The sequence below is a fragment of the Sarcophilus harrisii genome, chromosome 1 (assembly GCF_902635505.1).
Source record: "Sarcophilus harrisii chromosome 1, mSarHar1.11, whole genome shotgun sequence".
Taxonomy (NCBI): Eukaryota; Metazoa; Chordata; class Mammalia; order Dasyuromorphia; family Dasyuridae; genus Sarcophilus; species Sarcophilus harrisii.
In genome coordinates this window covers 702,453,077-702,474,804 of record NC_045426.1, presented here as the reverse complement: position 1 = coordinate 702,474,804, position 21,728 = coordinate 702,453,077, and the positions used below count along the sequence as shown (strand labels likewise).

At 38.6% G+C, this 21,728-nt stretch overlaps 1 long non-coding RNA gene across 1 annotated transcript in view; it reads right to left on the bottom strand.

Annotated features, from left to right (window-relative positions):
• The window catches only part of LOC116420849, a 44,271-nt gene extending 37,200 nt beyond the window's left edge, over window positions 1–7,071 (bottom strand). Inside the window, exons 1-2 of the long non-coding RNA XR_004231308.1 lie at window positions 6,863–7,071; window positions 5,467–5,560 (exon numbers count right to left, since the gene is read on the bottom strand). This is a non-coding gene — a long non-coding RNA (uncharacterized LOC116420849). The remainder of the gene's footprint in view (window positions 1–5,466; window positions 5,561–6,862) is intronic.
• Between the last annotated feature and the right edge of the window lie 14,657 nt (window positions 7,072–21,728).

Below are 21,728 nucleotides of genomic sequence, written 5' to 3'. Positions count from 1 at the left end.
AGTCACCTATCTTAGAATCATCCTTTTGCCTTCTCATGTGACTAACTTTTGAATCAAAAGTTGGAATTTATTAATATGAATATCATGCAGATCAACCCATGTTGTTTTCAACTCTTTCTGAGGACAGAGTTTTGATCAGTGAGAGTCACAGAAGAACTTGGTCAACAAACCTGAAGGACTTCTGATGAAAAATCCTATCCACACCGAAGGAAGAAACTGATTATGTCTAAATACAGATTGCATTATACTCCCTTTTTAAACTTTATTTTCCTTGAGTGTTTTTTAAATTAGAATTGGGGGATCAGTGTTTTCTTTCACAATATGACTTATAGTGACATGTCATGCATAATTTCTCATGTGGTTTCTTAATGCAGGTTGGGGATGGGGATAAGAGAGAGAATCTAGAGCCCAAAAGATTTTTGTTTTTAAAGAAAACAAATGTAAAAATTGTTTTAAATGTAACTGGAGAAAATATTAAATATGCAAATATGATTTTTTACAAAAGAAAGAAGTCTGCTTTAATTCATGGCCATCCCTTTGAATTTTATACGCAAAGAAGGTTTCTCTATCATGCTACAGCACATCCTTCCCACCTCATATATCTTTATAATGCACCATGTGATTGGGAAAGCTGTGCTATTCAGCATGGCTCAGGGACCCATGCACAAGAGATATGCACTCATTGGGGTAAGAATTTGAATCCAGACCTTCTGGTTTAACTCTATTGGAGAAGCATTTCTTAGAGGTTCTTGTAAAGGGGCTGGATGCTGAGTTATAAGTTAGGAAACTTGGGTTCAGTTCTTGGCTCTGACATTTACCTGGTGTGTGGTCTTAGGCAAACACTCCCCTCTCTACCCCTCAAATTTTCCTCATCTGTCAAATGAGAGATTTGGACTAAATGATCTCTAAGTTTCATCCAGTTCTGATCATTAGTTTTCTCTCATGACTACATCCTGATGATTCTGCTTTCCTACAATCCTCCTTGGCTATCAAAGCAGTGATTCTGAGCTCTAAGGACCAGCCCACTCAAGTATCTATAGCAGGAGTCCTCAAACTTTTTAAATAAGGGACCAGTTTACTATCCCTCAGACTGTTGGAGGGCCGGACTATAGTAAAAACAAAAACTTTGTTTTGTGGGCCTTTAAATAAAGAAACTTCATAGCCCTCGATGAGGGGGATAAACGTCCTCAGCTGCTGCATCTGGCCCATGGGCCGTAGTTTGAGGACCCCTGTTCTATAGGATCAGAAATTTAGATGTGGGAAAAACATAGTATGTCACATTTAGTTTATAACTGGGGGAGCAGAAGGGCAGAGAGATGAAAGGATATCCTCAAAGTCACGCAAATAGCAAGGAAGTCCAGCTTTAGAATAGTGATTTTCTACCTACAAATAAAGGTTTCTTCCACAACTGTAGTACATTGACTCTACTGGCTCCCTCCCTTCTTTTATTCTATATATTCCTATATTCTCTGTTCTAAGACCCCCGCCCAGCTCTGACATCCTTGTTCCAAGGTCCCTCCCAGCTCTGACACCCCTTATTCTAAAACTCCTCCCAGTTCTAAAGCCCTCCTGTCTTTAACATTCCCTATTCCAAGGTCCTTCTCAGCTCTCACATTCTCTGTTCTCTATTCTCATCTTCAATACTCTATTATGGAATCACAGCTTTATAAGGTTTGGAAGGTTCTCTGTGGTATTTCTGAATGTGCCCATATCTAAAAAAAATCCTTTCTCCCACATGTCCCACCTCTCACATGCTTCCTCATCCTCTGATTGAAGACCTCCAGGTACAAGGAAGCCAGTACTATCCCCTCTCACTCCTACCCACCAGCTCCCAGGTCCCAGGGGGTCCATTTCACTTGTGCATGCTTCTAACTGTTAGAAATTTGTTTTCATTTCTCTCGCTGATATGCAGCTTAACCCTCCACCCCCTACACCCCATGAGTCTGTGAATAGTAGAACATGTTTCTGAACAAGTGTGGGAACACAGACTTCTCCATTGAAGAGACAGAATCACATGGGAAGTTTCTGTCCCACTCAATCCAAGCTTGAGTGTACACTTTGTACCCTGAAGGGCCAATTACAGGCTTTAAGCATTGTGAGGGAAAGGAAAGAATATTCATTAGGTCACAGAGAGCACAAGCCTTTCTTGGCTTGTCTCTATGCTTTAAAAAAATCATTCTTTCTTAATCCTTTTCTTGAAAAAGCCTTTAAATCACACATTATTTTCTTCTGGCTGCCCTGTCTCTCCCTCCCACATTTCCCCACCTCTAGTGCTAACTTTGCAGCAATACTGTGGTCAGGAAGCCATTAATCAGCAACAACCTCAAAGAAGATGGAGTCTCAAGGATATGAAAATGATGTTTGACACCTTCCAGGTGAATGGCCCCATGGCAAGGGACAGAGGAATGGGAGATGGGGCTGGGGCCAAAGACATAGCATGACTCAAATTAAGCTCCATGAACTGTCTGCAGCCAAAAATAATAGATTTGAGGGAAATATATATACACACAAATATATATTTGTATTATATGTATGCATTATATGTACACATACATATATACATACATTTGTATACACACACACACACATATATATACATACATGCTTGTGTGTGTGTATGTGCACACATTTCATTGAAGTGTCAGACACTATATACTCACAAGGAATGCACCACTGATTAGGATTAGGATTCTCTCACTCACTTGTTTTCTTGCCTCGAACAAGGCATTGATTCTCTCTGAGACTTATTTTTTCCTTTGTAAAATGGGGGACTAGCTAATCTCTATGGTGCCCTGCTAGATCTAAATATTCGATGTTGTTGCTCTGATGGCATTATTTTTCTATTATTATGTGATTTCTATTGATTAGAGAAATGGAAATTAAGACATTTCTGAGCTACTTCTTCACACTTTTCAGATTGGCTAACATGACAGGAAAAGATAATGATAAATACTGGAAGGGATGTGGGAAAATTGGGACACTAATGTATTGTTGGTGTAGCTGTAAAACGATTCACCCATTCTGGAGAGAAATTTGGAATTATGCCCAAAGGGCTATCAAACTGCACATATCCTTTGATCCAGAAGTCTCACTACTGAGTCTGCATCCCAAAGAAGTACAAGGACCCTATGTGTTTGTAGTAGCCTTCCAAGGAACTGGAAATTGAGTGGATGTCCATCAACTGGGGAATGGCTGCAGAAGTTACGGTATGAGAACGTAATGGAATATCATTGTTCTAGAGGAAAAGATAATGATAAATGTTAAAGGGATGTGGGAAAATTGGGACACTACTGAGTCTGCATCTCAAAAAGGTACAAGGACCCTATGTGTTTGTAGTAGCCTTCCAAGGAACTGGAAATTGAATGGATGCCCATCAACTGGGGAATGGCTGCAGAAGTTATGGTAGGGGAATGTAATGGAATATCATTGTTCTATCAGAAATAGAGAGCAGGCTGATTTCAGAAAAACCTGGAGAGACTTACATGAATTGATGCTGAGTGAAATGAGCAGAACCAAGAGAACATTGTATACATCAACAACAAGATTATGTGATGATCAACTGTGATGGACTCGGCTCTTTTCAACAACGAGGTGATTCAAGGCAATTCCAATAGACTTGGAAGGGGAAAATGACATCCCCATTCAGAGAGAGAACTATAGAGACTGAATGTAAATCAAAGTATAGTATTTTCACCTTTTTTTGTTTGAGTTTTTTGTTTTTGTTTTTTTCTTTCTCATGGTTTTTCCCCACCTTTTGATCTGATTTTTTTCTTGCACAACATGACAAATATAATAATACATTTAAAAGAATTCAAAATTTAATCTATTCCAGATTGCTTTCTGTCTTAAGGAAGGGGAGGTAAAAAAAAAAACACAGTCTTACAAAAATGGATGTTAAAAACTATCTTTACATGTATTTGGAAAATAAATTACTATTGGGAAAAAAGATAGAACCCGTGATTTTCTTGGGCTCTGCTCCAGGGAATTCCTAGTTGGTAAATAGTAAAGTCCCTTTACCAATTTAGAAAATTGCCTGGAGGCATAAAGGAAGAAAAATCTTCTCCTGAGGTTTTATAGCCAAGAGGCATCAGAGGAAGACTTGGGGAAATTATTCCATTCTCCATCTTTGTGACTTGTGATTTTGCAGACCTAATATCTTTCCTTGGCCCCCACTATCTATATATGGTGTGTTCTAAATTACCATGTAAACTTCCTAAAGGTAGGGACTAGAGCACTTTCAGTATTTGTGTTCCCAGCATTCAACTTAGGGCCTAGTACATAGTGAGTGCTTTACAAATGCTCATTAAGAGTAGATGCCCATCAATTGGGGGACAAGTTGTGGTACATGAAGATAATGGAATATTATTGTTCTATAAAAAATGATGAACAAGTTGATTTTAGAAAGGCCTGGAAAGATTTACATGAACTGATGCTGAGTGAAACAAGCAGAACCAGGAATACATCATACAACACTATATGATGCTCAACTGTGAAAGACTTGATTCTTCTCAGTGGTTTAGTGATCCAAAGCAATCTCAATAGACTGGACAGAAAATGCCATCTGCATTCAGAAAAAGAACCAAGGAGACTGAATGTAAATCAGCATATGTTATGCTCACTTGTTTTTTTTTTCTGTTTTTTAATCTCTCCCATGTTTTTTTCCCTTTTGCTCTGATTTTTCTCTCCCAACATGATTCATTAAAAATGTGCATTAAAATAAATAAATTTACTAGAAAAAAGACAAATGCTCATTCATTCACGTACTCATTCATTTTTGACTCTAAGGCTAGCTCTCTATCCACCATACCATACTGCCTGTCATTTTCCTCACTAATAGTATTAAATATTATTAGTAATGTGAATAGCACTAATAGTATAACTCACAATAAGGTTGGCTAAACTCTTTCTTCTCAAAAGCTCTGTGAAGTTGGCAGTGAAGAGAATGATAATTTCCATATTTTTGGATGAAAAACTGAAGCATAGGGATATTATGCATTATCCATGGTAAATAATATTGAGAATGACAACTTTGATGTATGAAACAAAACCAAAACAAAACAAATGGAGAAAAAAGCATGTACACATACACAGACATACACACTTCAAGGTTTGCAAACTAAGTTCTTGGCTCACAATAACCTTATGTGATTGATCTAGATAAGGACAGGACTTGACTTGTGATTTCGTTGGAATAGAAAAATCCCAGATGGGGAAACTGTCTTCCCTGGACAGACAGATGGACGAATGGGTGGATGGGTGGATGGATGGATAGATGGATGGATGGATGGATGGATGGATGATGACAGATTCATTAAAAGCTTACAATTTGCCAAGTGCTGTGCTAAGTACTAGGGATACAAACTGAAGTTAACAAGACAATTCTTGTCCTCAAGGTACTTACATTCTAAAGGCAGAAAGATGTTGGAAGAGGAGACTGTTTCTGATAAGATAAAGCAAAATTCTTACCTATCAAAGTTGGCAGGAATGCGGACAGAGTTCAAGTTTCAGAGGGTGAAGACAGAGAGAGTAGCCTTGGCACAGAGACAAAAAGAAGTGGTTCCTGGTTAAAAAATAATAATAATAATAATAATAAGCTATATACCTCTCAGATGACACCAGAGGATCACAAGACCACAGCTTTTAAGCTGGGAGGGACATCAGAGGCCATTTTGTCCAACTGCCTCATTTTACAAATGGGAACACTGAGGCCTGGGGAGCTTAAGTGTCTTGCTCAAAGTCAGTGGTAAATATCAAAGGGAGAATGTGAACTCAGGTCCTTTAACTCCAGAGCCAGAGTTCTTTTTATTATGTGATTCTATATCCTTTATTTGGCTTTACTTTCTTGTTTCTTAGGTAGAAATTGATCTATAACCTAAATATATTGAATATAGTACATTTAAGTCAAGTAGAACAACATCAATGGACAGGGGAAGGAATATTTTTCTCCTTTTCTTTCTTATTCTTGGTTTAAAATCCATTTCTTTTAGCTTGATCTTCCTTGTTTATGGAGTTGCAGTCAATGCATCTGCTTTTCTGGTTATCTCACTAGCCATTATGGATCAGAGGATTTGGAGTCTTGAGCTATTTAGTCCAATTCCCTCCTTGTGGAGATGAGGAATCCGAAACAAATGGGAGGGAAATGGTTTTCCTGGGTGATATTTGCACTAAGGAGCAGAACCAGAAAGAGAAGCAGTTCAACTGAATGGAGTAACTCTTCCCACTCTTCCACAATATTTTCTGCTGTACTCCACACACACACAATACACACATATACATAAACACATACATACACACACATACACACACACACACACACACACACACACACCATCACATTCTTACATTTAGGATGATTTAAGTAGTTGTGTTATTTAAGAGATACCATAATCTGTAACCATCATGATTTAATTCAGCCCTGATTTCCTCCCTTTTTAAAATTATGAATTTATTTCAAATGAAATATTGGGGGCTGATTTAACTTAGAATGTAAAGTCCACCCAGGACTTCAAGAAATTTTGGAATCTAAAGCTCTTCCCATCTCTCTCCCCTGAGAGTTCTCAGTTGTCAATGGGACCTCCTTTCATCACCATCATCTTGATGCATGAAATATCCTTACTAGTAAGTGAAAAATATTTAACAATAGCTAGGATTTATGTAGCACTTTAAGGTTTGTGAATGCTTTTAAAGATTAACTTTATTTTATGCTCACAACTACTTGTCCCTTGAAGCTTGAAATATGCTTGGAGTCAGGAAGACCAGAGTTCAAATTCTCCTTCAGATTCTGACAAACTGTATAATTCTAGTCAAGGCCCCAAGTCTCAGTTTCTTCATCTATAAAATGGAGATAATAATAGCAACCTACTTCCAGAGTAGTTTATTAGTAAGTATTTCAAGCTTTCCTGACTGGCTTGAAGGTCCCTGCTGGATTTTCTCTGGCTGCCCTCTCCCTTGTTACGTAGTAGTTCAATCAGCAGCATGAATCTTCAGTCTGCCCTTTCTAATCAGAACTGAGTCCTTTCCCCCCTCTCTTAAGAAGCAGCCTTCCCCCTCAGCTGGCATTACCAGCTGGTAGGTGTTTACTGATGAATAAAACAATGATCTCCTTGGCAACCATCTTACAGTCATACAGACAAAGGATCTCTCTGTTCAAGGGTTCTGGGTTGCAAAATCCTCATCCTGTACTGGAACACTACTTTTAGACAGTTAAATGGATCGTGACAAAATTCTTGGAATAGAGATCGATGTAGTTTCTCCACAGTGACTAAAGGAATGGGGATTTTGATAAAAAGCAACATCGAATCATAAGTGACATTACTTCTGTGGGCTTTAATTTTCTCATCTGTAAAATAAGGTTTGGACTTCTTGACTTCTGATGTCTCTTTTAAATTTCTGATGCTATGATATTAATCTGGCCTCTTATGTCTACTCTGTGATATTTCAGGCAAGGCTCATGTCCCTTGTAACCTGTTTTCTCAATTTTAAGATGAAGGGGTTGGACTAGATTTTTGGCTCTTCCAATTCTAAGCCTTCCAGTCCAATCAATGATGGACCACAATCTCCTAAGAAGCGGTTATTCATCCTTAACTTGAAGTTTTCCAGGAAGGAGGAACCCATTACTTTCCAAGTTAATCCACATTATCTAAAGGCACCTCAAACTCAGCTTGTACAAAATTGAATTCATGATCCTTGTCCCCAAAGCATCTTTACTCTAAACTTCCTTAATTCTATTGAGATCATCACTATTTTGTTTGAGTCATCCTTCCCACTTACTCATTGACATCCTCATGATGGCCCCAATAATATAATCATCTTGTCGATTCTGTTTCCATATTGTCTCACATGGCCAGCAATCCCCTTTTTCCCCTACTCTCTCAATCTTTCTTTCTTTAGCCTTCTCTGGACCTTCATCATCTCTTGCAATTTTTCAATAATTGCTTCATTAACTCTCTGCTTCCTTTCTCCAATCCAGCCCACAGACACCAAATGGATTTGTCAAAAGCAAAACTGATTATGTTGCTGGCCTTCTGAAGAAGCTCCCGTGCTTCCCTCCTGGACTCTAGAATGAAATAAATTTGTTCTTTTTAGGATGTAAAACTCTGAATAGAATGAATACTCTGAATGTAAAATTCCAGTCTATCTTTCCCCATATGGCAGCTAGATGATGCGATGGATAGAACACTAGGCCTAGAGTCAGGAGGACCTGCATTCAAATCTGGCCTCATACACTTAATAGCTGTGTGACCTGAGCGAGTCCCCTTACCTTGATTGCCTCAGTTTCCTCATCTGTAAAAAGAGCTGGAGGAAAAAAATACCAAACAACTCCAATATCTTTTCCAAAGAAACCCCAAATGGGGTCATAGAGAGTCAGAGATAACTTAAAAATGATTCAACAACAATCTTTCCCCATAGACAAAATTCCTTCTCCAGGCTCCTCTGCTTTTTGCAAGACTAGCCCTCAAGTCTGAAATGTCCTCTTAACCTCCTACTCAGAGTCAAATCAACAAATTTATTCAACATCTACTATGCTCCAGGCACTGTTCAAAGTGCAGTAAATACAAAGAAAGGCAAAAGCAAAAAAATCAGACTCTACTCATAAGGAGTTTATTATTTAATCTCTACTTTCTCAGAAAACACAACTCAGATGCAATTACCTGCCAAAACAAGGCCTTTCCTGATCCCCCAGCTGCTAGTGCTTTCTCTCTTGAAATTATTCTGTACTATTTGGCCTTTACTTATCTGTACACATGTACCTCTTTCCTCTAGTAGAATATAAGATCCTTAAGGACAGAAATTGTTTTGATTTTTGTGTATGTGTATGTATGTGTGTGTGTGTGTGTGTGTGTGTGTGTGTATCTAGCACCTAGGACAGTGCTTTGCAATTACTTACTGATTGATAATTGGATTTAATGTATTGAACTGAAGCATTTGGAAGTCTTCCCTGACCTAGAAGCAAAAAGTGCCTCTTTGCAACTTGCAGGCTTTGTTCCCAGGTCCAAAGAAAATAAGAAGAATCCCTCCATGCATTGTTTCATTCTTTGTGATCTCATTTGGGGTTTTCTCGGCTATGATTGGTTTGACAATTTTTTCCTAGATCATTTTATTTGTTGTTGTTGTTTTTGGTGAGGTAATTGGTATTAAAAAATTTGCTCAAGGTCATATAATTAGTGTTAAGTATGTGAGGTCATATTTGAACACAGGACCTCCCATCTTCAAGGCCAGTATTCTCTCCACTGTATCATCTAACTGCCCCTTTCTTAAATCACATTATAGATGAGGAACTGAGGCAAATAGAGTTAAGTGACTTACTCAGGGTCCCACAGATAGTAAGTATCTGAAGTTGGTTCAGAAAGGTTCCCTCCCCCTCTTTGAAAATCAGTCTTCTCACCTAACAAAATGAGGGGGTTGGATGAGATAACTTCATCTGGATGGCTTTTTTGTGTTCTAGACTCCTTCAGCAGCTTTTTATCCCTTCTTAGAATCATGTTTTCAAATAAATAAACTAAGATGTTGGATTACAAAGGTAGCATTGAAAGACAATTGCCAAAATACTGAAGGCAACATTTTCATGGCTATATTGAAATCTATCCACTGATGCCTTGGCGGGCCCATTGATAGCAAATTGAGAACCCCTGCTTTAAATTTTGCTAAGAACTTAGTGCACATCAACACTTTTGATCCCTTTCTATGTAATCAATTGCTATACTATATTATTATGCTCTATCTTTCTCTTTCCTCCTTCCTTCCTTCCCGCTTTCCCTGCCTCCCTCCCTTATCCTTTCTTCCTTCCTTCCTTCCTTCCTTCCTTCCTTCCTTCCTTCCTTCCTTCCTTCCTTCCTTCCTTCCTTTCAGATGAGGAAAATAAGGTTCAGTGTACTTAGAGGACTTTCCCTGGATCTTACAATGTTCTAGCCAGAATACTACCCAGGTTTTGTCAGAACAGGTACCTGCTAACAAATCACTTCGCTCCCCTGGGATGTACTTAATAGCAATTTTGAATAGCTACAGAAAAGCATTGTTGTTAGCATTACAATGAACACTCAACTCTCATTTTTCTCCTTCCTAATACTCAGTGTAAATGAAAATATACACTTGAGGGGTCAATACAAAATTCCTCTTCTAGTCTCTTCTCCCCTACCCCCTCTGTATTTGGTCCTCATTGAATCACATCTGGAATATTAGGCTCCAATTTGGGCGCCACTTAGTAAAGAGAGCAAAGAACTAGCAAAGACATCAAAAAACTAGAATATGACTTTATCTCCAATTAGGATAGATTGAAGGAACTGAGACTATGTAGCCTGGAGAATTAAAGATTCAGAGGGAGTCATGAGCATGGTGTGTCCGGACATTTGAAGGATTATCCTGTGGCAGAGAGATTAAAGTGGTTCTGGAAGAGTAGAACTCAGAGCAAAAGTCCAATGAAACATCTACTGAGTTTGGCGTCAGGGCTCCAGATTCAATCCTGGCTTTGTCACTCACTCTGTGGCTTCAGGAAGGTTCCCTCCCCCTCTTTGAACATCAATCTTCTTACCTAACAAAATGAGGAGGTTGGATGAGATAACTTCATCTGGATGGCCAGGTGACTGATTGTCTCTTACAACTCTAGACTTATTATTCCATTTGTGAAGAAGCTTATTTTGGCTCAATGGAGGAAAAAACTTCTTAAGAATCAGAGTTTTCCTAAAGTAGAATGGGTAACCCCAGAAGGTAGCAGAGGCTCCATTACTGGAGTTCTTTCAGCAGAGACAAGACATCATATCTAGATGGCTTCTAGGACTCCTTCCTGCTCTGTGATTTTGTGAGCATCTACATAATGGCAGGTGCCCAGACAGTATAATAAAGAGACTATCTCGCTATCCCCCACAAAGCAGCACCATGAAAGTGGAAGAAAGGGAGACTATCAGATAAAAAAGGCGTTCCAGAGCTGGCACTGGCCTTGGATGGCATCTGATCCAAGAAACTGTGCCCCAGGGAAAAGTGAAATACCTGAGAGGACCCAGCTAATTAGTGGCAGACCTAGAACTTTCCCTTATTGCACAAGGCTCCTCAAATGCAATCAAGAATTGGCTAGACCCGATGCTATTGCTTCTTGCTCTTCACCCACGGAAAGAATTTAAAAGTATTGACTTAATGCTTCCTAATTCTAGCCTCAGTTTTGAGAAAACCAAAGTACAGAAAAAAAGAAGCCATTTCTACATTCTCTACCTCTGTCAACCCCTGGGCTGCACCCTTGAGTTTTAATAACTACTTAGGTTACTCCTCTCCACCAAAAACAACAAAACAAGAACATCTCCCCAAACTTCAATGGATCCCTGTTCCTCCCAGAACCAGGTTGAAAAGCCTCTTTTTGGCATTTTTTTGCCTTCACACAGGCTATGCTCTGATTAAATTGGGCAATTCTAGAACCTGTACACATACCCAGCTCCCTGCTGCCTCCTTACCTATGCTGGACTGTGTTTTACACCTGGGATGCTCTTTCTCTTTAAGCCTCTTTTCCAGGTGAATTTCCTTTGTACTCTAAAGTTCATATAAAATTTTATTTCTTAGATGGATATTCTATCTCCATTGGACATCACATAGTACTCAAACATATATCTCTCTAATGTGACATGTTGTATGGTTTTTATATTATGAATAAATGAAAGAATGGGAAAGCATTGAGCTCTTACTTTGAGGAAAATGGTCAACTAAGATGGTTCAATGGATAAAGTGCTGCATCTAGAATCAGGAAGACTCATCTCCCTGAGTTCAAATCTGATCTCAAACACTTACTAACTGTGAATGGGACATTTCATTTAACTCTGCTTGTCTCAGTTTTTTCATCTGTAAAATGAGTTGGAGAGCTACCCCAATGTCTTTGCCAAGAAAACCCCAGAAAATGGGACACAACTAAAATGACCGAACAACAACAATGTGGCAAACACTAGGGAAATAAAAGAGAAGATAGTCCCTGCCCTTGCAAAGCTTATCTTTTACTAAGGAAAATCCACACATATATAATAATGATGGCAGAAAGGGCTATTTTAATTTGGAAAATTATAGGGCTCGTGAGTAGAGCTATAGAGAATATAGATTGACACACCTTTGCCAGTGGTGGTGGCTCTGGATAATGGAGTCAGAATGTGGAGTGTGGAGTCAGAAAGTACAGAAAAGTAGTTTTAGGAAGAAAAGGATTTAGTCTGGAGGACATGACTTTTAGTGCTAGTCTATGGTCAGGAAGTATTATCTATGTTGGTGTTTTCATCATGTGATAAGGACCATGAGTCAGTGTAGCATGATGGGATGTTAGATGGACTTGGAAGCAAGAGGATCTGAGTTTGAATTCCTCTCCTTCCATGTCTTACCTATGTGATAATGAACACATCTTTAATCCTCTTTGGACTTCAGCTTCCTCATTCGTTCTCCTCCATTAGAATTTATAATATAAAACATATATATATATATATATATATAGAGAGAGAGAGAGATGTATTTATATAGATGTGTATATATATATATATATATATATATATATATGTATGTATATATATATGTAAAGAACAGTCAAGAAAATACATCTCCCTTCTGGGGTGTGTACTATCACATATTCTGCTGCTGTCACATACAGCTGGTACCATGGTGGGTTTTCTGAAATGCTTTTTTCTTTCTTTTTTGTAATCCTTGTAATAAAGGATAGCTCACTGTAGGAGAGTGGGGAAGGATATATTTGGGAATGAAAATATTGAGAGTAGAAATTTAGACAAGGTGTGTAACTTCATTGGTAGGGAGCTCTACACCAAAGTAGGTCGCCACATTTGCTATAACTTAAAGTCTAAAGAGTTGCCTCTGAGAGGTTAAATAGCTCACCCCCAGGGTGCAGTGTGTGTCAGAAGTGAGACTTGAACCCAGGACTTCCTGGCTTCAAGACCAACTCTTCACCCATTACATTAAGTTGTCTCTTATCTATACAAATAAGATCTTAAGGTTATTTGCTTGAGTAGATTGGACTGAATTTGCCCAAGATCCCAAGGTTAAAATATTTGCTGAACTTAATTGAATTCTAAGCAGAGGAGGAAACAATACACTGGAAATAAAATTGCACTTGCTATCGGGAGAAAGTAGGGATGGAATTTCCTCTTGACCCTCACTAGCTATGTGACTCGAGACAATTCACCTCCTCTATCTGAGACCGTTTCTTCATCTGGAAAACGGAGATAATCATGCCTTTGGTTCTTATTTCGCAAAGTTGTTATGAAAATCCAATTAGACTACGGATGCCAAAGCCCTTTGTAGAGATCCAAAGGATATAGAAATGTCAGCTCTTATGACTATAGTATGTGCCAGAGGGTGTTTGTTAGAAGGATTGAATATGTCTGTCATGAATAGGAACCCTGGGATTCAGGCTCTGGCAGGGGAATACCACTGGCTGGGATCCATGGAATGATCTCAAAGTGGATGACTGGGCGCTCTTGAGTTGAGTTGGATACTCAAGTATATGAAGTTGACAAGCCACCCAATCACCAAAGCCCTCTTTCCAGGTCACTCTGGCACTCTCCTCCCACCACCTAGAACTCCTGCAGAGTGAAAACAATTCAAAGAAAACTCATTTCAATTCAAGGAGGAGGAGAACTCTTTCTCTGATGCTTCCCTGGCATATGTTTCTCTAAATTAATCATATCTATAGGGGATCTGCCTTTCCTAGTTGGGATGTGGGGGGAGAAGAGAGGGGGAGTGTTGATACAGCTGCCTGGTGACTGACTGTGTTTCCCTCCAGACTGGAGGAACCGGGCTTGGCAGTAAGAATAGAAGCACAGGTTTTAAGGTTTCAGAGATGGGTTTACCACAAAGGGAAGCTGGCCAAACCAGAGGAAGTAATTACCAGCAAATAATAAAGTGCTAAATTAGAGGATATGGGCAATTACAGGAATTGGGAGGACTTAAATTACTCTTGTGGCAGAGAAGGCTTGAAGGCTTGAAAGCCTAGGCATCAGGTTATAAGTTCTGGATATGGACACATGATTATTATGGACTGAGACCCAGAGGAAGTGTGGGATAGTACATGGAAAGAGACATAGGACTTGGAACTCCAAAGCCATGGATTCCATTTCTGACCCTGCTACTTATTATCTTTTTTTTTTTAATTTTGGGTAAATCGGGTTCCTTATCTATAAAATGAGGAGGTTAAAATAGCTCTTTTCTAAGGTCCCTTCCATTGATTATATAGTCATGTATACATATAATAACAGAATACTGGCCCAGTGGGAACACCTTAAGGAGTTATAGCTTTAGTCTCACACTGAAAGTGAATCCAAATCTCAGGATACTTGGTTCTAAAAGGGGGTAAGGGCAAGTTCCTTTTTCTAATTGTCTCTGGATCACCTTGCAGCCCTGGGAAAAAAATTGTTTAAAGAAAAATTATGCAAACATAATCTAAGATCTGCACTCAATTTTCACCACCACCAAAAAGGGAGCAGGAACTAAGAAAAGTACTCAATATATAAGGCAGACTGACCATAGGATGGCTATGGATTTTCTTCACTAAAAAAGAAAGACATAAAATACAAGAGAGTCCTGAATGTGCATTAATAAAGATTTAAAAGGTGATAAGGTAACCAATAACCCTTGTTACACTCTTCCAGGAGGTTGAGATTTAAAATATGGAACCCTTAGTGGGACTGTTGAATAGGCATTCACCTTGGGTGAAATTGGTCCTGTATTGTCTGAACAATTGATTCAAGGTTCAAGTCTCCTGGAAAGCCTTTGAATTCTTCCTCCTGTCACTGGCCTTTTCCCTTAAGAAAAATTACAGAAACTACAGGGAACAATTGCCCCAAAGAAACCAGTAGTGACTTAGGGATTCATGTACCTCTGACCTGTGACACTGATAAAGTTGGTTCATAGACTGTAAACATCCATATTAGAAAATCTGGTTAGTCATATAAGAACGAAACCCAAGTGGTAAAGGGAAAATCACAAGTATTTATTAAGCTTCTGCTATGTCGTAAACACGTGTTAAACAGTTTACAAATCTTATCTCACTTGATCTTCACAACAACCCTGGAAGGAAAAATACAAGTACTCCATCATTCAGTATCACACCATCCATACGTGTGGATGCGTATATCCACATGTGGATGTAGAACCATTGGTTATAGCAAATGGAGAAGATTTGAATGCTGGGGAAAAGTTCACTTACCTTTCAGTATACTGGACATAATGAAATCCAGGGATATCCCCTGGACATAATGAAGTTGAGACACTCATTGCCAGAAATTGCTCAGTGTTTGGGAGTCTTCAAAGGAAAATGTGGGAGAGGAAAGGTATTAGACTATCAAACTGAAGATCTATAGAGTCATTGTTATATATCTGTGAAATCCGGACAGTATACCAGTGCCACGACAGAAAACTGAATCTCCTCCATTTGATTTGTCTTAAGAAGGTTCTAAAGATCACCTGGCAGGATAAGACACCAGACATGGAGGCCCTTTCTTGAACTAAACTGCCCAGCATTCCGACTCTACTGCAAAGAACGCAATTTCATTGGACTGGCCATATTGTTCAAATGCCACGTGTACTCTTGCCAAAAAGACTATTTTAAGGAGAACTCACACGGGGCAAGTGCTCATAGGTTGATTAAAAAAAAAAAGTGATTACAAGGACTCTCTTAAAAACTTTTGATTATATATACTATTATATATACTATATATTGTTATATTATATAATTTTAATAATATAATACAATATATTAATTATTAATATTTGTTTATTAATTATTTATTAATATTAATTAATAATATAATAATATAAGATTATATATGCTATATATATACTATTGATTATAGGACATGGGAGACACTGGCCCAGGACCACCAGCATGGCAGGCCCTCATCAGAGAAGGTGCTGTGTTCTAGACAATATATTAATTATTAATATTTGTTTATTAATTATTTATTAATATTAATTAATAATATAATAATATAAGATTATATATACTATATATATATATATACTATTGATTATAGGACATGGGAGACACTGGCCCAGGACCACCAGCATGGCAGGCCCTCATCAGAGAAGGTGCTGTGTTCTAGGAGCAAAGCAGAACTGAATCAGCTCAGAAGAAACACAAGATGTGCAAAGTTAGAGAATCCCCCAAAATGTTCATAGGGATTATTTTATGTCTGACCTGCAGCAGGGCATTCCAAATGAATATTGGTCTGATCAACCAGAGTCAGAGACACTGACTTGACTCTGTTCTAAGTGATGTCATTTTCATCCTTTTCAAGGATGAAGGACAACAACTAACCATTTGGGAGAAGCCACCAAAGTGGGAAGGAGGGCGACAAGTTACAGAGAATGCCACAGGCCAAACCATATAGAGAAAGGAAAAAGAAAGGGATGACAGATGTTGCTTTAAATACAGTACCGAGAGAGGAGTTCTTGATTTAATGACCAGTTCTCTTTGACGTAATATAGAAAGAAGCATATGGGGACTAAAGGATCAGTAAGAATAGTTCTTCACTATCCCAAAAGGGAAAGCTTTCAATATCTTTTTCCTTGACATGAAAAAGCTGAATTTTGGTTATACTATTTCTGGGAGATTTCATTTTGAGTTTTGTTTCGGGAGGGAGAGATAGATTCTTTCAATTTTTACATTGCCCTCTGGTTCTAAGATCTCTGGATGGTTTCTTTTTTATTATTTTTTAAAAATATGATATCTAGTGTATACACATATTGGCTCTAACATGTATTTCAAGAAATATTTAACATGTATTGGATTACCTATACTAGGGGAGGGGGTGGGGGGAAGAAGGGGAAAATTTGCAACAAAAAGTCACGCAAGGGTCAATGTTGGAAAAATTACCCAGGCATATGCTTTATAAATAAAGATCTTTAATAAAAAAATTTAAAAATATATATGATATCTAGGCTCTTATATGTGTGTGTTTATGAATTTCAGGAAGTTCAATGGATTCTTAATTAACAACAATAATAAGAGGCAACATTTATACAGCAATTGTTATGTGCCACATACTGTGCTAAGTGCTTTATAATTATCATCTTTTGAACCTCACAATAACCTTGAAAGATAAGTTCTATTTTGATCCCCATTTTACAGATGGGGAAACAGAGGCAAAAAGAAGTTAAGTAACTTGCTTAGGATCAGACGACTAGTAAATATCTGGGTCCAATTTTAAGCTCAGGTCCTCCTCATTTCAGGCTTAATTATCAACTTATAATGAGATTTTCCTGTGAAATATTTTATATTTTCTTAAATATTTTATTATTTTAACCCTTCAAAATTATTTTTGCTGCCTCATGGAGAGTCATTAGTTTCCCTTTAGCCAATTCTAATTGTCAAGAAGTTATTTTCTTTAATAAAGTTTTAGACTTCTTTTCCCAGAGTATTAATTCTCTTCATTTCTTTCTTCCCTAACTCTTCCCTATTATTTTCCATTTTTTATTCTCCTTCTCTCATTTATTTATTTATTTGTTTGTTTTTGCTGAGGCAATGGGGTTAAGTGATTTGTCCAAGGTCACACAACTAGGAAGTGTTAAGTGTCTGAGGCCAAATTTGAAGTCAGGTCCTCCTGACTTCAGGTCTGCATCACCTAGCTGCCCTCTCTCATTCATTCACTCATTCATTTATTTATTTTTTGCTGAGGCAGTTGGGGTTAAGTGACTTGCCCAGGGTCACACAGCCAGGAAGTGTTAAGTGTCTGAGGCCAGATTTGAACTCAGGTCCTTCTGACTTCAAGGCTGGTGCTCTATCCACTGCATCACCTAGGTGCCCCTCATTTATTTTTAAAGTTGTTTCTTAGCTATTTTTTAAAGTCTTGCTTTAACTCGTCTAGGAATTCTTGTTGCTTTTGTGTCCAAGCTGTATTTTTTCCTGTGCTGGTCGGCCTTGCTGTGGATGTTTCTGAGTCATTGTCTTCTTTTGTACTTGTATCTTGAGTTTTTCTGATACCAGAGTAGCTCTTTATGGTGGGGATTCGTTGACTTCTTGACTTTGGACTTTACATTAGTGTTGGACTCTGTGCACTTCTAAAAGGAAGATTTGGTCTGAGCTGCTGTCCTTTTATGTTCTATAGATTTTACAACCCAGTCTGAGAACTTGCAAGTTTTTAGTGCTCCCAGAGTGGTATAATCCACTGTCCACTGCCCCCTTGTTTGAGTTTGGTAAGTTCCTAACCTAAATTTGGGTATGTGAGTTTCAGAGGGCCACTGCTGAGCTCAGTTGCTATCAGTTCACTAGGAGGTTCTGCAGATTAAGAGCAACTGATCTGATAAATCTCCTTGGATCTGGGACTCTGGCCTTGGTTAATCCCCTTCAGATGCCCATACTGGGTTTATAGCCTAGAACTGACTCAGTGACAGAATCAGTCACATAGTTATGTTTCTAGAACTATAGCCAATTCTTGCTCAATCCATAGTTCCAGCCAATACTAATGACTACTCCTCTTAGTCCTGAATCTATAACCTGGAACTGGGCAGTAGGTGACAGAGTGCTCACTATACCGCACTAATTCAGAGATCCCCTGAGATTTATTTTTGCCCTGATACCTGCCCTGGTGCTTTGTCTTTAAATCCTTGGGCACTGGAATGTTCCATGCCACGTACACTCCTTGTCAGAGCCCATTACCCTACCCACAGATTGCCCTTGTTTTTGTCTTAAGCCTGGAAAAATTACTCCCTCTGAAAATTTTCTTAGTTTTCCTGATCAGCACTCAGTCTAATGAATTTTTTAGGTTGTTGTACAGGAAGGTTAATGCGGAATTAGATTCAACTAATTCCTTTTACTTGCCACCTTGACTCCTCTGTCTCGTTCAAGACTTTCTCATTTGGTATATTCTGGGCAGTTAAATTTAGCTGCATGCAATTCCATGGGATCAACTCCCCACTTAAATATTTATAGGTCCACACAAAATCACTGGTAAACATTTGGTACATTTGTCTGCAAAGTTCTCAATGGAGGTTCAGATTCTGTCTTTTTGAGTGTCTCTTCTAGTTCTTAACTCGGGTTCCAACTGGTTCTTAATAGCCTACTAAATAATATATGAAATATATGAAAAATTTTCAGTAACGATCCATTCAGCACAGTTCCTAGACGATCCCACAATGAGCAATCTTTCAGGAAGACCGAGACTTACTGTAGGTGACAGTTTCATCATCCCCAAATACAAAGTTATGCAAATTCAACAAAAGACTTTTTAAAAGTGTAATCACAGTTCGTCCTTTATCCGATTCTTAAACGAGTCTGTCCCAATCCGAGCAACTGGAGGAAAAAAGATCTAAAATTAAAACTTGAAATAAGACAGACTAAAAATAAGTTTGAAAAATATAGGAAAGGGGACAAAATTACCTTCCCTTTTCAAAAGTTGAGTCTAGCACCAAATGAAATCTTATGAGTGGGTGGGATCTCTCCAAGCATGGATTGGGGATCCAAAGTTAATTGGAACTTAGACCCTAAACCTCAGATGTGAAGTCAAACTACCTGGGGTTAAAATTCTTTCCTGAGTCCCTGCAGTACATATGGAAATTCATACATTTCCCAACTGAGTGCCTCACCAATGCATCAAGTAATCTCTTTGTGAGTCTGGGAATAACAAACTAAAGCCCAACTCACTCAACAGTAAAAATAAGCAGGCTTAATTAAAAAGAAAGAAAAAGAAATTCCAATGAGGCAGAACATGGGAAGCTCCCTAAAGAGATTAAGTACTCAGGCTTGATTAAAATCAGCTCCTTATAGCCCAAATGAGGTCTCTAGGTGAAACAACAGGGAAGTTTCCTGAGCCAGGTGAGCTGCCGATGCCTTGTCCCACTATGGGGCCCGAATTCTGAACTCAATTCAACAGTCAATCAATAAACATTAATTAAGCACCTACTATATGGTAGGCAATGTGCTCAGAGCTGGGGATACAAAGTAGACAAGAATGGTTCCTGTACTCAAGGAGTTTACAATCTAATGAGAGAGAGAGAGAGAGAGAGAGAGAGAGAGAGAGAGAGAGAGAGAGAGAGAGAGCGCACAAGCAAATAAAGCACTAGAATCAATAAAAATTGAGATAGAAGGGAAATTTTATTTGGTACTTAAAGGAAGCCAAGGAGGTCAGTAGTTGAAACAGAGGAGAGAGAATCTTCTATAGAAGAGAAGCCCCATATATAGAAGATATATCTTTGCTTAATAAGTAAAGATATGGAGGATCTTGTTTATGAAACAGCCAGGAGACTTAGTGTCACTGGATTGAAGAGTACATGTTGGGGAGTGAGGTGTAAAAAATACTAGCAAAGTAGGAGGGACTAAGGTATGAAGGGTTTTAAGCAGAGAGTTTTGTATTTGCTTCTGGAAACCATAGGGGATCACTGGGTTTTCTTGAGTAGGGGATTAACATGATTCAGATTTATGCTTTAGGAAAATCACTTTAATGGCTGAGTGGAGAATAGACTGGAGAGGAAGAGACTTGGGACATTCAGACCCTGCCCCATCCCAGCAGATATTAAGTGGTCCATGTATGAAATGATAGGGAGTCTGCACCAAGGTGGAAGCAAGGTCAGAGAGAGAATGGACTGTATTTGAGAGATGGTGCAAAATCAAAGGGCCTTCGCAACAGATTGGATATGAGGGTGAGAGATAGCGAGGAGTTGAGAATGAGTCCTAGACTGAGAGAACCTGAGGTACTGGGAGAATAGTGATACCGAGGGAGGATTCTGGGAAGATGGCAGAGTAGACTGCCAAATTTCAAGCTTTTCAGATTTCTCCCACAAATAGAACAAATTTATGCCTCAGGGCAAACACAGACCAGTGAAAAATCAAAAAGACTTGGAGCAGAACAAGGGTCCTCCTGATACAATCCGAGAAGGTCTGAAGAAATCTGAAGAAAGACCATGGGTTGGTGATTAACCTGGCAAACACCTCTGATTACCTCCACAGAAACTTCAGGTGGGGAGCCCTGGGACTGGAGCCCCTGCAGGAACTGCAGAGATTTTCACTTCCTGGACTGTCTAGTTGGAGGTTTGGATCCAGGAACAGGAGTGAACCTCAGCTGATTGGGAACGCCAGGCCCAACTGTGCTACTGACATGCAAACCTGGACAAGAAGGAACCAGCACCTATTGAGTGCAGAGACAATGGGGCAGAGATGCTGTGGGCACTTGCAGGAGGGCAGAGTTCTTGGTTTAAGACTCCTGGCCAGAATTGAAGGAAAGCTTGAGGCACCATCCCCCTACTCCATGATTAGAGGTACTTACACTAAATCTTTTAATAAAAGAAATGAACCAGCAAAGAAGAAAGAACCCCACCATTGAAACATATTATGGAAATAGGAAAGACTGGGGTTCATCTTCAGAGAAGCACACTTTAGTATAAAAAAAACTACTCCAAACCACCAAAGAAGAAAGAACCCCACCAAAAGAACCCACCCAAAGAGAATTTATATAAAAACTCAAAAAAGAATTTAAAAATCAAATGAAAGGCATTGAGGAAAACCTAAAAAATTAATAATAAAAAACATTCAAGAAAAACAAGAAGATTGTGAAAAAACTTAACCAACTAGAAAAGGAAATGTGATCTCAAACATGAAAATAATTAGAAATTAGAAATTAAGCAAGGGGAAACCAGTGAAATATGAGAAACCAAGAAATAAGACACATTACAAAGAATGAGAAAATAGAACAGAATGTGAAACATAAGAAAAATGACAGATCTGGAGAACAGATGAAGAGAAAATATAAGAATAATTGTACTGCCAGAAA